The 16936-nt window shown below is 36.4% G+C and overlaps 1 protein-coding gene and 1 pseudogene across 2 annotated transcripts in view; both read right to left on the reverse strand.

The window, feature by feature from the left end:
• The window catches only part of GRID2 (glutamate ionotropic receptor delta type subunit 2), a 1446155-nt gene that overhangs the window by 483776 nt on the left and 945443 nt on the right, over window positions 1-16936 (reverse strand). The gene's annotated exons all lie outside the window — the stretch shown is intronic.
• LOC114491444 lies at window positions 13073-14103 on the reverse strand (annotated as a pseudogene).

The following is a 16936-nucleotide window of genomic DNA, read 5'->3' on the forward strand; positions in this document are numbered from 1 at the left end:
AGACCTAATGTCCTTAATGGTAGGTCCTTTAAGCACCAGAGTTTCTACCTGTAATAGATGCTTGTATACTTTAGCATGGGAGAACTAATAATATGTCATGATTTTATGATATTTTATGGCCAATTCAGTGTTCACATAAACTGCCCTGGAGATACAATCACATTATTTAGAAAGCAGATAACACATAAGAGTGAAACAGTTTTTCTCCTAATGAGCCTCCGTTGAACCCGATTCATTCACTGTCACGGGGCTCATCTCCAGGGAGGTCTTGCATTCAGCTTCAAAACTGTTCAGACTCATGATGCTGCTTACAAGGGTGCTAATGACTGTGATGATTTTCATAGTGAGGGCACTTGTGGTGAGTGAACTAGACTGCGCCCATTTCTGTATTTCACATTAATCCTAGGACAGCTGTTGATGTTAGTAGTATCAATCATAACCAACTTGGGCTGGATTCAAAGTGACCTGAAAGACCTAAATTCTGCACCTTGTTATCAATTCCCTGGGGCCAAGGCATCATAAGCTAACATGGATTACCCCTCATGAGTATATATTTCTGGCAGACTGTGTCTAATGTTGTGGCATCTGAGGATAGCACTTCAAAACTGAACAGAATACATTTTGCACATAAAATGATGGTGCAATTATTATTATAGACACTGGATCAGTGAATGATGTTTCTCAAGGTTCTACATGTATAAGATGTAACTGTCTCTAAGAAAAAATATATTGATTTATTTGTAAAATATTAGATTGAGAGATATAAAATATAAAACTGCAGCAATTTGTAAGTTAAGAATGTTTATTTGCAGTTACCCCATTTCTCAGATTCATGGTAAGATCTAGGTTAAATCCAAAATACAATGCACAATGAAGACATACTTTCCTGTGCACTTACAGTCACGCATAAAAAATTTATTTCCTTGGCTCATCCTATTAGACATCTGATAGATAATCTTCCTGAAGAACACCATTAGTAGTCTGAGAACCATGCTCATATCATGGGGATTAATCAATTTATACTTCAATTTCCAGAAAGAGAGTATCAGTTGAAAGGTTTTTAATGTTACTATATGTTACTTTAAAGAAATGTGTGGGGCAGGGAGATGCTGTTCTGTAAGGGAGAGATACACTGAAAGCCTTGGGGCACTTTTGACCTTACATTAGAGCACTACACAGGAGCAGTAAATAGAAATTCTCTAGAATGTTCTAACCAAAGCACAGTGTGTTCACTGGCAGCATTAACATCACTTGGTAAAACTTCAAGCTCCCTTCCATACCTTCTGAATCAGAATGTGCATTTTACAAGATCCTGGAGCAGTTCATCTGCACATTAAAGTTTAAAAGGCATCACTACAGAATAAGTTAAAGAACATTTCAGAAGACTTTCTAGAGAGTTGTTTACTTGCCTAGAGGAGCAGATGGCTGAGAGGCCTATCTGAACTTTGAGTGGGAAACATCAAAGGCTTAGATGCTAACAATCAGCAGATCATGATCACTACTATCAAATGTGGTAGGGTGGTCTGAACTTCTAGACACAAAACATCTTTTGCCAATGTCATTCTTGTTGGAGAAATCTCTATTACACTTAGCAATGTTGGGTGGTGATAGTAGCATATTAAAAAGGGATTGTTTAAGGCAAGTTGTTCTGAAGAGTGTGTGATTAATTACAAGTCAGAGGAAAAGTCCTCATGAAGAACAGGTTTCTCATTAGGAGCTCCAAACCTACCTCCTCCATCCAACAAAGCAGAAAAGCCGTAACCTGCCTGGCTGGACAGGCAGTTCTTAGAGGAAGTTGTGAACAGAATCTACACCCTGCAATATATTCTTGAGCCCCTAACTAATTTTTATCTCATAACATGTTTTCCAACATTGTGATATGTCATGGAATGTCTTCAGTTAATATAACATTATAATAAATTTCTTATGAAGACTTCTCTTATGGAAATATAGGGAATAAATAGGAATAAATCTCTATTCTTGCCTTAATTTTACTATCCTGAATTATAGCAAAACCTATGGTATACATTTGATTCCTCTGTTTTTAAGTTACAGAAACCAAACTTGAAATTCCTTATGGAAAAGAAGAGCAATTTGCTGACTGAGAAAATATAAGAGAGGGCTTATATATAACTTATACAAAAATTTAGCAAGATGCTGCTAGAACTTAAAACCAACTAAACCCAGAAACTCAAACATTTCCAAGACTCTCTGTAGCTTTTAACTTGCTTGGTCTGTGGGTGAGCTTTATTGCCTTCCTTTACCTAAAACAAATGTGTCTATGGATTCAGAAACAATCTTACTTTTTTAGTTACTACCATTGAAGTGGGATGGGCAATACTGCCTATGATCCTAAATTCAAAATTTCAAGTAAGACTTGGCTTTTCCTGTTTGAGTTAGATGCTCTTTGTGGACCAAAGAGCATCTAACTGTAGGGGCTCTTGGTAGAATGGGGCTTTTCTTCAGACTGAAACAACAAGCTGTTGGAGAACAAGAATTATGACCATTTTGCAGAAATTATTAGTTTGGAGAGAAAAGAAGTTCTCTATAGAGGATGATGGACCAGGCAAAATAACTTGGGTATATTGAACATACACATATAGTGGCTTTTAAAATACATATCATACTTTTATAATAGATACCATACTTAAGTTATGTCTTCAGTGGGACAGATAAATATTATCTTTGAAATACTATAGGCTATGGTTTTAAAGGACATGACCTATTTAAAGTATATGGAAAGGCAGACTATTATTATAATGGTCTCAATTTCAATTTTTGTTAAATTATGCTATAAGGGAAGTATATATAATAACAAACACTAGAGATCATTCAAAATATTTTATTAGGAAAATGACTAAGTAATTATGTGTAAATATTATAGAATGTTATGCAGTCATAGAAGGAGTAGGTACAATGTAAAGGCTACAAAGTCACAGGGTAAGCACTTCAAGATATTTACTGAATGAATTAATGAGACAGAAAGAAAAAAATGGCATTTCATTGAGTGCAAAAATAAATTTGTATAGATAATATATATAGCATGATTCCATTTTTACTAACAAAAACTACTCATATATAATAAAAATAATAGGAGTATGTAATATTAATTAATCACTTATATTTCAAGAACTGTTTGTGCTCTTTAAAATTATTAACTAGCTGCTCACTGAATGCTCATAACAACCTTGTGGAGAGGTTTTAGGTAACCTTTACAAATGCAGTTATAATTATTATCCCTACTTAGTGCATATAATTGATGGTGCCTACCAATCTGACATGCTAACATATTTTGCTATACTTACTCCTAAAGATGTATGCATATTTACTCACCCATCCACCTATTCCTCGATTATTCAATGAATGGTTACTATTATCAGGCTCAAGGACTGCCCTGACTAAAGTGCTCTTCCTGCAGAGCTGAGATTCAAGCGGGGAAGGACAGACAATCTGCATACAATATATAAAATCTTTCATATGAGAAATAGTACAGAAAAAAGCAGAACTAAGAACCAGCTTAGTGGATCAACAGTATTAAGGTCAATATTTCTTTTGTTTTAAATCAAGTAAACCAGGTAAACCTCACCAAGGATGTCATAGTTGACTACAGGCTTGAAAGAGGACAAAGAATGAGCCACCAGGATATGTGGGAAAAGAGTTTTCCAAGGAGATAGAACAGCTAGTGAAAGTCTTGTGTGATTGCATCGATTTTCTCCATGCGGTAGGAAACCAGAGGCTTTATCTTGCCTGGTATATTGAGGGAACACAGTGTCTCTGGCATCTCTGGAATAGAGTGGCCTATAAGGAAATAGGATGTTATGTTGAAGAGGTAAGGAAGGGAGATGGGGGTGAAGGGCATGTCACAGAGGGCACTGAGGCTCTTGTGTGAATTTAGGTTTTATTCCTGATAAAATGAAGAGCTTGTGGAGACTTTTGAGTAGAGAAGAGACATGGCTGATGTACTTTTAAAGGCTTGAAAGGCTTTTTCTGACTACTTGTATTGAAAGTAGACTGAAGAAATGAGGCAAATATGAAAATATGCTTTTCGTATATTTGACTTCAGAGGGCAACATTGATCAATGGTTGCAGCTACGTGCTGGGATACCATCTATCACACCACGTGCTGAGACTACATGTCTTATGGGCATCTCCCAGGCAACGACTCAATGTAGGGGAAGAAATCTTAAAGATATGAAACAGACTTCTTAGGGAGTGGCCAATACAGAGGAAATGGCCATCATACATGTATGTATGCGATTGGGTATATACAGATATATGGAAGATAAAGCCCAATCCATTACCAGTAGCAATCCAGGGAGTAAGTTAAATAGTGGAGGAGGTCTAAATAGGATTCTTAGTTTTTATTTTATGAATATTCATGTTACTTGATTTTTATAATAAGCTGGCATTATTTTTATAATTGATATATAACTTTTAAAAGATGGCAAATAAAACATAACATTTCAATGGAAAAATGAAATTATTTGTTTCAATATGTGTGTACAGCAGCAAACTGAAAATATACTCTCTGTAATCTAAGCACACTGAGTCATCTCTCCTAGTAACTGTCAGGTAAAAGAAAACAAAAGTCTAAAGCAGAGATGGAGCCTCTATCTCTGCTCTCACCCCTGGAAGAGTATGCTGCTGAGTCTGATTTCTGAACTAGGAGAGGCAGAGGTTAGTAAACAATTCCTTAAAGAAACCACATGAACTGCTATGGTACACTTTTTAGATTGGTGTTGCAAGCGTGGGTCTAAAGGGGCAATGGTATAGCCAGTATTTGGTTTTTTCCTTTACTCGGCAGAATCCTACCTTATGGAGATTGCAGCCCCCGTGTTCTGTAAGCAACCCAGATACCCTGAGAAAATCTTGTCAAGATTGTTGCATTGGAGTCAGCTTGAAGTTACCACCTCATCTCTGTTTAGTTTAGTGCCCTTGGATAAACATGAAACAGTTGTACTTATGAGGCCTGAGATTTGTTATTTTTTTTTTTAATTCTGCATTTGTACTGTGACGGTTGCAAAGACACTTGGGGACTTATTACAAATTTTCCATCCTTTGACATTCAGTAGTAAAAGGGTCATCTCTTCATTAATTTGCAAAAGGTTATTTCACACTGCTTTTCCAAATGCTTAATTGTAATATCAATAAATTGTTATTAGTTTCCTTTTATGATAGCATGACATCGATGTATTCATAACATGGCTCAGAGCATGCATGAAGCCAAAGGAGAAATGTAGACATATCATTACCAAAAGCATATCAAAAGCAAAACAAAAATATTCTTCAAAACCTGGAAATGCCAGCATGAAATTAAGGGAACATTTTCATACTATACAATAGGTTTATTTACTGATATAAAAGCAACATTTAAGTATATAGACAAATCTTTTCTAGTTGTTATCAATGGTAGTGTCATCTTTTACCACTTTCTTAATGAATTCAATGAATTATTCACAGACCTTATCTTATTTGACTCTTCTGTAGTTTTTTTTTAAAGATTTTATTTATTTATTTTTAGGGAGGGAAGGGAGGGGGAGGAGAGAGAGAGAGAGAGAGAGAGAGAGAGAGAGAGAGAGAAACATCAATGTGCGGTTGCTCGGGGTTATGGCCTGCAACCCAGGAATGTACCCTGGCTGGGAATCAAACCTGGGACACTTTGGTTCCCAGCCCACGCTCAATCCACTGAGCTACGCCAGCCAGGGCTGACTCTTCTGTAGTTTTTTAAGATTCCTAAATACTTTTTTTCTTTTTGAAACCCTTCAATCTTCTGGCTTCAGTCAACCCAGACATTCAGTCAACCCAGACATTCTTGGTTCTAAATCTCTAGCTACTATTTCATATCACTTTTATAGAATTTTCTTCCCAATTTTTTTTCTGATAGGCATACTGCATGTAATTTTATTATTCAAGAATCTTCTCCCATATATCATCAGTTAGAAGCTAGAATGTGTAGGACATATACATTATACCAAATGGAAAATAGGGACTCGAATGATAATTTTTTATGTGAGAATGGTGATCAAAATTAGCTTTTCACTTTTTTATGCCATTTTCTCTTATTTTTTTTATTTTCTTTTTTTAAAGATTTTATTTATTTATTTTTTAGAGAGGGAAGGGAGGGAGATAGATGGAGAGAGAGAGAGAGACATCAATGTGTGGTTGCTGGGGGTTATGGCCTGCAACCCAGGCATGTACCCTGGCTGGGAATCGAACCTGCAACACTTTGGTTTGCAGCCCGCGCTCAATCCACTGAACTACGCCAGCCAGGGCAGCTTTTCACTTTTAATATCACAAATTTGATGAATTTATCATCTCTATTCAAAGTAGATGATGTTTTAAGACTGATATAATTTCCTTTAGGTATAATTCTTTACAATTAAGCATATTTAATATATTTATAGAAAACTTTTGGGAATTTATGGTTTAAATGCTATAGTTGATACAGAAATTCTCTATTTTTGCACTCCTCACTGGTAGAAGGTTGAGGTTCTTTAATATCATCAACTTTCTTTCTTACTTACGATAAATTGGTTTTTGTTTTTTCTTTTTTTGTTGTTGTTATTTGTTTTTGCAAATCCTAACATTTTCCACTGTTTCATCTTTATGGATGATATATATGTGTTTATTGTGATTTTATTATTCATATTTTTTATCTTTTGTTTTCTTCTTTTTAAAGAAGGCCCTTTAACATTTCTTGTAATACTGGTTTGATAGTGATGAACTCCTTTAGCTTTTTCTTTTCTGGGAAGCCTTAACAGGTCCTTAAAGATAGTTTTATGGGGTAGAGTAATCTTGGTAGTAGGTCCTTCTTTTTCATCATTTTGAATATTTTGTGCCAACCCCTTATGTCCTGCAAAGGGATTGGCACAAATCCCTTGCTATTGAGAAATCAGCTGATAAGTCATGGGAGATTCCTTGTAGGTAACTAATTGCTTTTCCCTTGCTTCTTTTAATATCATCTCTTTGTCTTTAACCTTTGCTGTTTTATTTATGATGTGTCTTGGTGTGGACCTCTTTGGGTTCATGTTCTCTGGGACTCTTTGTGTTTCCTGGACTTGTATGTTTATTTCTTTCACCAGATTAGGGAAGTTTTCAGTCATTATTTTTTTCAAATAAAATTTCAATTCCTTGCTCTCTCTTTTTCTCTTCTCCTTCTGGCCACTTAATATGAATGTTGGCATGCTTCAAGTTGTCCCTGAGGTTCCTTAAAGTATCCTCATCTCTTTGTTGTTGGATTCCTTTTTTTCTGTTCAGATTGAGTGTTTTCTGTTTCCATATCATCCAAATTGCTGATTTGATACTCTGTTTTATGTACTCTACTATTGATTCCCTGTAAAGTAGTCTTAAAGTAGTCTTCATTTCAGTTAGTGTATCCTTCATTTCTGACTTGTTCTTTTTTATGTTTTTTTATCTCCATTTTTGTGTTTCCTATCTCTTTGTTAAAGTTTTCACTGAGATCATTGAGCATCCTTATAACCATTGTTTTAATCTTTGCATCAGATAGATAGCTGGTCTCCATTTTATTTAGTTCTTTTTCTGGAGTTTCATTCTTTTCTTTTATGTGGGAAATGTTTCCTTGTCTTGTCACTTTGGCAGCCTCCCTGTATTTCTTGCTTTGTATTAGGTAGAGCTGAAAAATCTTGTGGTCTATGTAAAGCCACATAATAAGTGTCTCTACATAGTAAGTGTCTTGTACGGCCCAGTGGCATAGCCTCCCTGGTCACCTGAGCTGGGTGCTTAAGGTGTACCCCCCTTGTGGGCTGCATTCACTCTCCTGCTGTAGTTGAGTCTTGATTGCTTTTGTCATGTCAATGGGAGGGATTTACCCCAGTCTGATCAACTGTGAGGACTGGCAGTAACCATAGCTGGGGATCTGTTATGCAGCTGAACCCCATGGAGCAAGATTGGCTTCTGTGGGGTTCTGGTGCCTACTGAGTCTGTCATTAAGTATTTTGATCATGGAGGTGGATGGGTGGTACGGGGACAGAGTTTGAAGCTGTCCACTGAGTGCTCTGGGACCTCCCAGGAGCTACAGGCTATGCCTTGTCAGGGCCACTTGGTATGGACTACAATGATATGCAGATGGCTGTTACTCACCCGGATTTGCAGTTTCCCAAGATAGACAAACCTGTAAACCAAGGCCAGTTGCAGCTAGTGCTAAGTCTGGGGCCACTTAGCAAGGGTCACAGGGTTAGATGCTACATGTTTGTGGTTTGTAGACCTTTGAGCAATTTTAGGAAAGTCTATAGCATGATTCAGGACAGGCAGTTTGTATGGAAAAGCCACTGGAAATGTCTTGGGTGGGGCAAGGGCTCAGGGAATCAGCAGGGTGGGGGCCAAAAGTGGTAGTCAGGTTGATGGAGACTCAGATATGGGACCTGCTTGCCATATCTGTGAGAGAATGGTTCAGCAAAGGAATAATGGCCTTCACGGGCACTTCTGTATCAGAGAAATCTACCTCTCCAGACTTTATCCTGAAGCCTGATAATTCAGTTTCACCTTACATGTCCCTGATGCCTTTTGAGCTATTTCTCCAGCACTGGAGCCCAAAGCAGTAAATTTGGGTAGTTCTGTTAATGAGCTCTTTAAGAGAAACTCCTAGGACTCCAGAAAGCCCTCTGCATCACTCAATCACAATCCCCACTGGTTTACACAGCCAGAAGTTTTGGAGACTCCTCTTCCCAGCAATAGAACATTGGGGTTGGGGGCCTGGTAAGGGACTGGAACTTCTCATTCCTCAGGGGGACTTCTGCAGCCAAGATATGGCTCCCAATTTTTATCTGCCACATGTGGGTATGGAACCAACCTGTTCTGTTTCTCTGCTGCTCTTACCAGTGTCAATGTGGTTTCTTTTCTATATCCTTAGTATAGGACCTCTGTTCAGCTAGATTTTAGGCATTTTTGAATGATTGCTTTTTCACTTAGTTGTAATTTTGATGTGGTTGTGGGAGGTTCCAAGTGCCTTGTTTTCCAACCCTTCCATCTTGACCAGAAGCTGAATCTTCTTTCAAATTTTTAATTTATTCATTCATTTATTAAATCAGCTAAACTATTGACTGTCTATGTAAAAGACTACACTAGGTACCTGGACTACAACAAGGAAAAGAAAACAAAATAAAACATGATTCCTAATTGTAGGAAGAATAATAAATATTAATCTCCTCTAGAGTTCTAACCTGGTCACATTGCCCCTGGATGATTTCATTTAGCCCAATAAATAACAAATGAATCCATGCCTTTCATAGCTCCAAATTCAGCCCAGGTGTTTTCAGTGATATATAGTTACTCCCTCATAACCTATTGGCTCTGAGCAGTTTGACATGAGTATCCTTTGCTCTTATCTCCATTCAACCACTCATTCAACATGAATATGTGCACTGTTCACTCTCAGGCTATAATGGCAAACAAAATGAGACACAGACCTTGCCCTCATAATATCTGGAATAGATTTGAACATACAGGTGCTAAAAAGTAAACAAATATGTAATGGCTTTATATTGTGACAAATGCCAAAAGGAAATTATAGGCATGAGATATTAGAAAATTTTGGGAGGGTGGTTATTTTAGCTATTACAATAAGGAAAGCTCCCTAAGTGATGACACTTATTCAAGACTAGAATGAAGTACTGCAGTGGGAATATCAAAGGGCTAGAGAAAGAGTGCTCTGGGTGAAATGGACCTGTTTCACAAAACAGAACAAATGTCAGTACAGCTACAATGGAATGTGCAAAATTGAAATTACAAGATTTTTACAGAGCAAATACAACAGAGATAGGCAGGGGTCATGTCATATAAGGAGTTTGTATTTCATTCTATATGAAATGGAAAGACACTGAGGTTTTAGCCCAAATTTGACATCTAATTTACATTTCTAAAGGAGTACTTTGATGGCTAAAGAACATATACTAGAGGGACAAAGTAGAAGAGAAACAAGTTAGGATTGTTCAGTCACCTATTGGATTCTCTCTTTTCACTTATTACTGAAACATAGGGAAGAGATGATGGTGAATCAGACTACTATAATAGTGGAAGAGTCTTAAAAAGTGCTTATGCTTCCAAATCAAATCCATGACAGGATTTGCTCATGGATTGGAAATTGAGGATCAAGGAAAGTGAAAAACCAGGATAATTTATTTGTTTTGTCATGAATGATTGGATGTATTGTTGTAATATTTACTAAGGTAAAGTGACCAATGATTTGAAGGTGAGTTGGAGGATTAAGATGTATGTTTCATACCTTCTATGCTTGGGATGTCTTCTAGACTTCCAGTTAGGAATATTATGTAAGCAGTTAGAAAAATCTAGAGCTAAAGGAAAAAACCTAATCAATATATTAATATCGAAGTCATCAACACATAGGTAATATTTAAAAGAGAGTATTGCATAAGAACATCTAGGAAAAGAATATGAATACAGAACAGAAGGGGCCTGAAGATCAATTCTTAGGGAATGCCAACACATAGAAGTTGGGAAGAAGAAGATGAACCAGCAAGGGAGACTAAGAAGGAGTGGCCAGTAAGATATTAAAAAAGTTTTAAAAGGACAAAAACATTCCAGAACATATTTCTATATTTAGCAAACAGATGTTATAGAAGTATCTCCCATATCACAAGTAAAACCACCAGATAAAATATTTTAACTATCTTTTAATACATAGTTGAGCTTGCAGAAACATCAGGAATTTCAAGAAATCTAGATCTGACTTATAAAGTCACATTCACAAGGGTAAGTGAATGAGTGCTGAAGCCAATATCTTCCTATATGTTAAAATTACAGATTTAAATATTTAGGAAAGGAGAGGAGAAAACACCTGGGTTCAAAAGTATAGAAAGAGCCAGGAAGTATAACACCACCAGAAAGTGAAGTACAAGAAATATATCTCATTCTCAAGAATGGCATAGTGGGCACATATGCCTGTTTCCATCTTAGTTTTATGTGGCAAGGAAATAAGAAAAAAAGATAAATAATTGGATTGGACCTCTCAACCTTCAGTTATTCTCTTTCTAATGGAGAATTTGGAAAGTTAAAAAATATATATTTTAGGGTCCCTTGTAGCTATAGTCAATTCATCCAAGTTGAGAAGGCAAAAATGAAGCTGGCGCCTTTTCTTGTAGTACACACAACCACCACACAAGTTCTGGTAGACACACATATTTGCAGCCACTGGAGTCCATGTTTACATGCCTGGGAACCAGTTTCTTGGGTATGAGGCAATCGTGGCAGCCACATGGTAGTATAGTAACAATAACAAAATGTTCAGGGCTTCAGTACTATTAGTTGCAATAATGTGATTTTGAAATCTGAAGTCTAGGCATATCCCTGATTTCTACTTCTCTGTATCTTCCCATCATTTTTAAGCACCTAATATCATGTAGCATATTCTTTTCTGCTTAAAATTCAGACACTTACTGTTTCCTTCACTAAATCCTAACCATTAAAATCTCTCTTAGAAATTCTATCTATAAGTCTGTATTCTTCCTGGGCTAGAGCTGGATTTCACAACATCTCTGTGAATTTTTAAAAAAGAGCCAAAAATGTTTAAAGAGCCCTGGCTGGTGTGACTCAGTGGATTCAGCCTGTGAATCAAAGGGTTGCCACTCCGATTCCTATTCAGGGCACATACCTGGGTTGCAGGCCAGGTCCCCAGTAGAGGGAGTGCGAGAGGCAACCACACATTGATGTTTCCCTCTCTTTTTTCCTCCCTTGCCTTTTGTCAAAAATAAATAAATAAAATATTTAATGAAAAAAAAGATGAAAGATTTTCCAGTTGATAGTGCCCCTGGGAAGTGACAGAAAAAAATAAAAATTTATCTGTGAGATAACTTTTAACTTCAGGTTTCAAATAAATCAACAAAAATGTTTAAAGAATTCACAGTCAAGAATCCCTAAACCAACAAGGGGAGAAATAAGTAACTACAAATGAGAACCAGAGAAAACAAAAGTAAACAAAAGATTACATTATCAAAATGGGAAACAATGCTAATATTGGTATCATCAGATAGAGACAATATAATGAGCATATTTAATATATTTAAATAAAAATATCAGGGAATTTACATTAAACTAAAGAATACTGTCAAAATTTATAAGGTGGATTTGAAATAAAAGAAGTTCTCGAAGTGAAAATCACTATTAGAAACTACAGTCTAAATAGTACAATGCATATACTAGAATAGAAAATTAGTAAAGTATACTCTAAAACTAAAGAAGTTTCCTGAAAAAAAAAAGAGATAAGAGATGGAAATATGGATGAGAGGTTACAGATGTGTAGGACAAAATGAGTAGTCTAACAGAACTGATTGGGTTTCCAGAATCAAAGAAGAGACCATACAATTTTGAAGCAATGTTAAATAAGAAATGAGTTGTTGAGAAATTTTAGAATTGATAAAAGGCATAAATCCTCAGAATCAGAAATCCTAATAAATTCCAAGCAGGAAAAAATACACACTTAGAAATACTGTGGTCAAATTTTAAAACACCAACCACACACAAAAAAGAATGTTTAAAAAGCAACAATTAGAGCAAGAAAAAGTAGAATAAGATCTTCAAAATAAGCAGACAAAACTATTATTAAATTAAGAATTCAACAAAAAGTTAAAGTAACTTTCAAAAATAAATATCAAATAAAAATAATTTCATATGTCAACATTTGAGAGGACTTACAACTACAGACCCTCACCAAAGGAGCTTCTAAGGGACACACTTTAGAAGTAAGGAAAATAATCTAGAAAATGGAGTGGAAGAAACAATTTCATTATGAATGAAATGAAAGTCTGGAGGCTGCGTATCCCAGAAGTGAATCAAAGGAAGAAACTTACAACTGTATGAAGTGAGAAGAGAATAGATTAGGTTTAAAAGACTTCAAATACTGGCAATCTTTCAAAAAATAGGTGAATCCACAATGATACTTGAATTCAAGTATATCTTTAGCATGTTTTATTCTTATAGCAAACACACTAAACATTACATATCCACGATTATACCCATCCTTTTCTCTAAAAGTCTTGCTTTCATAATTTTTATCTCATTGAATCATATCATTACCTACATAACCAGTTGCCAACAATTATTTTTTGCATGTTCAATAAGTTTATTATCTTTATCTGAAAAATTTTGATAGAAAATTGTGGTTTGGTTTATTAGCTCTTAGCGCCCATTCTTGAGTTCTGAGGAAGCTTGCTTTCCTCTGAGTTACCCGATCTTTCTTCTGGGCAAAAGACATTTTGGGATGATTCCACCTCTTCATTTTAACTTCTTTCTCAGGCTTCTTCTCATAGACTGGATTCTCTTGTATAGCAGCATGAGCCTTCTTATACATGTCCTCCATCATGTCTGGAGTTACATTGTTCTTCATGTATTAAGAGAATTGTTTCTTGTAATATCTTTGTCTTCTTCCATTAGGTAGTGCATATAATCTGCCACATTCTGACCCATGATGTGCTTCCGATGCACTTCCTCATTGAATTCCTTGCTTTTGGAATCATAACCAGGGAATTGTTCAGTACTGTGAGGAATAGACAAGCTTCCCTCCACAGCTCCCTTTAGGGCCCCAAACACTTTATTTCCAGTAGTAGTTCTGGCAAGCCCTGCATGCAAATAGCAGGTGAAGGCACCTGGTTGACCATCAATGCTATCCACATTGTATTCATCTCCAGTCACTTCCACTTGGCCTTCATATATCTTGCCCATGCCAAACCTATTGAGAAGCCTGTGGGCCAGCAACAGGCCAGCACAATATGCTGCAGCATGAGTTGTCAGGCCAACCTTCACACCATACTTTGGGAGTTCATGAGCATAAGCTGCACAAACTACCATATCTCCTTCTATACAGGCCTAAGCTATCTGACAAATGATAAATTTGTTGGTTATATGAACTATCAGCCTGTACTTATTTTTATACTGAATTGCTAAGCATTTCTAGGCATAGTAATCAGTTTTATCCACTTGTCATCTTCTAAATTTCCCTTGGTATCTTTTGAAGTAGGCCTTATTTTTGACAACTTTTACAAACCCCATCCTGTGGATGAAAGACCCATGTCTGCAGCTTGCTACAGACCTACAGACCCAGCAGCGTTCCAGTAGGGGGAAAAGCCCAGTTGCCAATTCGTTTTAAATACAACTTGAAAGTAGGAGCATTAGGAAATTATTTTGAGTGAATTTGTATCTGTTTGTAATAATTAGGAAAATCCAAGTTGAAGTAGTTCTAGAAGTTCACCAGCTGGAAAGAGCCATTTGTAGTGACTCTGTGATGGGCAGTCCTGACTACCTGCCTTTAGGAATGAAGGCCTATTCTCCCAGTGCCTGGGCATTCTGGGGGATGATGGCCCTCATCAGACACCCTTCATTGTGGAGTGAGTCAGCGGAGGAAAAGAGCTCCTTTCCAGGGAAGATCACATTCAATTATGGGTCACAGCAGGGATATAAAGGCCCTACAAGTTTCCCCAACTTGGAAAAATGCTAAAGGGTGAGGTCTACCTTGAGAATGCTTCATAGCTTTACCTCTCAAGCACAATCTGTACCAAGTTTCCTTTCTACAAATGCTGAGAAGAGAGAACTCTCTAATAAATGTCCTGCATGTTAATTTATGTCTCAGTCTGCCTCCAGGGAAATCTAAAGTGGTAGCTATTAAAGTATTAGAGTAGTATACTTTTAACAGTTCAATGAAACTAAAAATGGTATTAGTGAAATAATCTAATATACATTTTCACTACCCTAAGAATAATTTTCTGTCCATTTTATTGCTTGAATTTTATAGTATGTCTCTTATCATTTTTTCTTGCTGTAATAAAGTGAGCAATATACAATTTAAGTAGGGTTAAACCTGGTCCTTTTATAAAAGGGATACAGGGAAGGAAGGAAGGAAGGAAGGAAGGAAGGAAGGAAGGAAGGAAGGAAGGAAGGAAGGAAGGAAGGCCAATCTCTTGCATAGCTCTAGATAGTTGTTAGATTTTCATGAATTCTGAAATTCTCACTAGTGGACCTCAACCTTGGCTGCACCCCAATAACACCTATGGAGTTAAAAAATGGATGTTGTAACATCCCAGAATTTCTGATTCAGTTATTCTGAAGTGTTGTTCTGGTGCCCAATTGTTTTTTAACATGAAATAAAATTCTTAAAAGAGTTGAAAATCATTTATTGATACAGCATTTTAGGTCATCTATTTACCAGTCTCAGCTGTCTGACCTTATTTCCTATGATCTTCTAACATGATCTTCTCTGTTCCCATATAAGACATTGCTAATAGCTCTTTTTTTTTTTTTGAACAATAGTCTGCAACGCCATGATCACCTTTCTATCCCTTTTCCTCCACTTACTATTTCATGTTCCTTATTCCAATTGGTTTTGTAATACTTGATTCTATACTTAGTGTTCTATAAAAGCTTTTCTTTCACTTTATTTCATAAATATCTTCATTTATTTTCAGATGCATGAAGCCTCATAGGTCATATAATGTACTTATTTTACAGGAGGTTATGTTAGTTTTCTGTTATGTAACAAACTGCCACATACTTACCTACTTAAAACAATCACTATCTGTTACCTTACAGTTCTACAGGTCAGTTGTCTGGGCAGTCTCAAGCGGTTTCTCAGCCTAGGGTATCACAAAGCCAAAATTAAAATAGCGGGCAGGCAGGATTCTTATCAGGGTTCCAGGAAATAATCCATTTCTAAGTTCATTCGGGTAATTGACAAAATTCTGATATTGTTACAAAACCAAAGACATATTTTCCTGGATGGGTATCAATCAACCAAGGGTTAGTCTGGCTCTCTTAGAAGCTGCTCCCAGCTCTTTTCTACATGCAACACCTGCCTCTCTTGCATTGAATCCTTCTGATGCTTTGAATCTCTCTGGATTCCTCTTCTGCTTCTAGTCAGAAAGAAACTTTCTGCTTTTGAAGGCTCATGTATTAGGTCAAGTCCACCTGGATAATTTTCTTATCTTAAGGTCATTTGAACAGTAACCTTAATTGCATCTGCAAAATTCCTTTTTCTATGTAATGTGACATATTTATGGGAATGAAATCAGGGGTGAATATCATAGGGCATATTAGAATTCTTCCTCTCACAGCAGTTTTAAAAAATTCTTTTAATATTTCACATGTGACCATTTGAGTTCCCAGGTAAATTAAGAAATACTTTACAGGGAACAGTAGTCTCTTCTATAAAATAAAAAATCTGTGGTAGTTTCTACTGTGTTCATACACAAATTCTTATCCACTGAGTTACTTACTAATTTATTCAAAAACATATAGGATACCTCTGTATTTAGGATCAAGAACATCTGCATCGAATAACTGAAAATATCTTTTTTCTTGATTATGCAGCATTCATTCCCCCTCCCTGCAAGTGCCCATGTCCTTTTGGGGAGAAATTTACTGGTTTGCTGGAGCCAACTTGTTTTAGCTCTCAAGAATATGTTGTAAGCATCTCTTCCCAACTTACAAAGAAATCATATTGGTTGCTTCAAATTATTCCTCTTTATAGTTGAAATATTACCCCAGGGAAATCTATAAATTCTTTTTAAAAGTGTCCTTTTTTTCTTTCTGGAGAGCTAGTTATTAAATATTTACCAACACATCACTGCAAGTAACCTTTGCCTCATCTTTGACACCTTACTTGTTGCAAGAGTATTTCACTCTCTCATTCCATGACCCCAGACACCCGCCTACCCTCACCACCCTCACCAGCTTTGACACCAGCAGAAAGAGAACCTGTGGCACAAACCTGGCCAAATAGATCCTTCTCTAGGACTTGCACTTTTAAGTGAGAAAGACAGATAGTAAGAGTAGTGAAACATTCTGTATATGTACTTTAAATAGGTGAATTGTATGCCATGTGACTTACATCTCAATAAATCTGTTAAACAAAGATTCTACAAGATCATGCCTCTCATCCTTGCTTCTAAGCCTCTAAAGCTATCATGTGCCTTTC

Source organism: Phyllostomus discolor, chromosome 1 (assembly GCF_004126475.2).
Source record: "Phyllostomus discolor isolate MPI-MPIP mPhyDis1 chromosome 1, mPhyDis1.pri.v3, whole genome shotgun sequence".
NCBI classification, from domain to species: Eukaryota; Metazoa; Chordata; class Mammalia; order Chiroptera; family Phyllostomidae; genus Phyllostomus; species Phyllostomus discolor.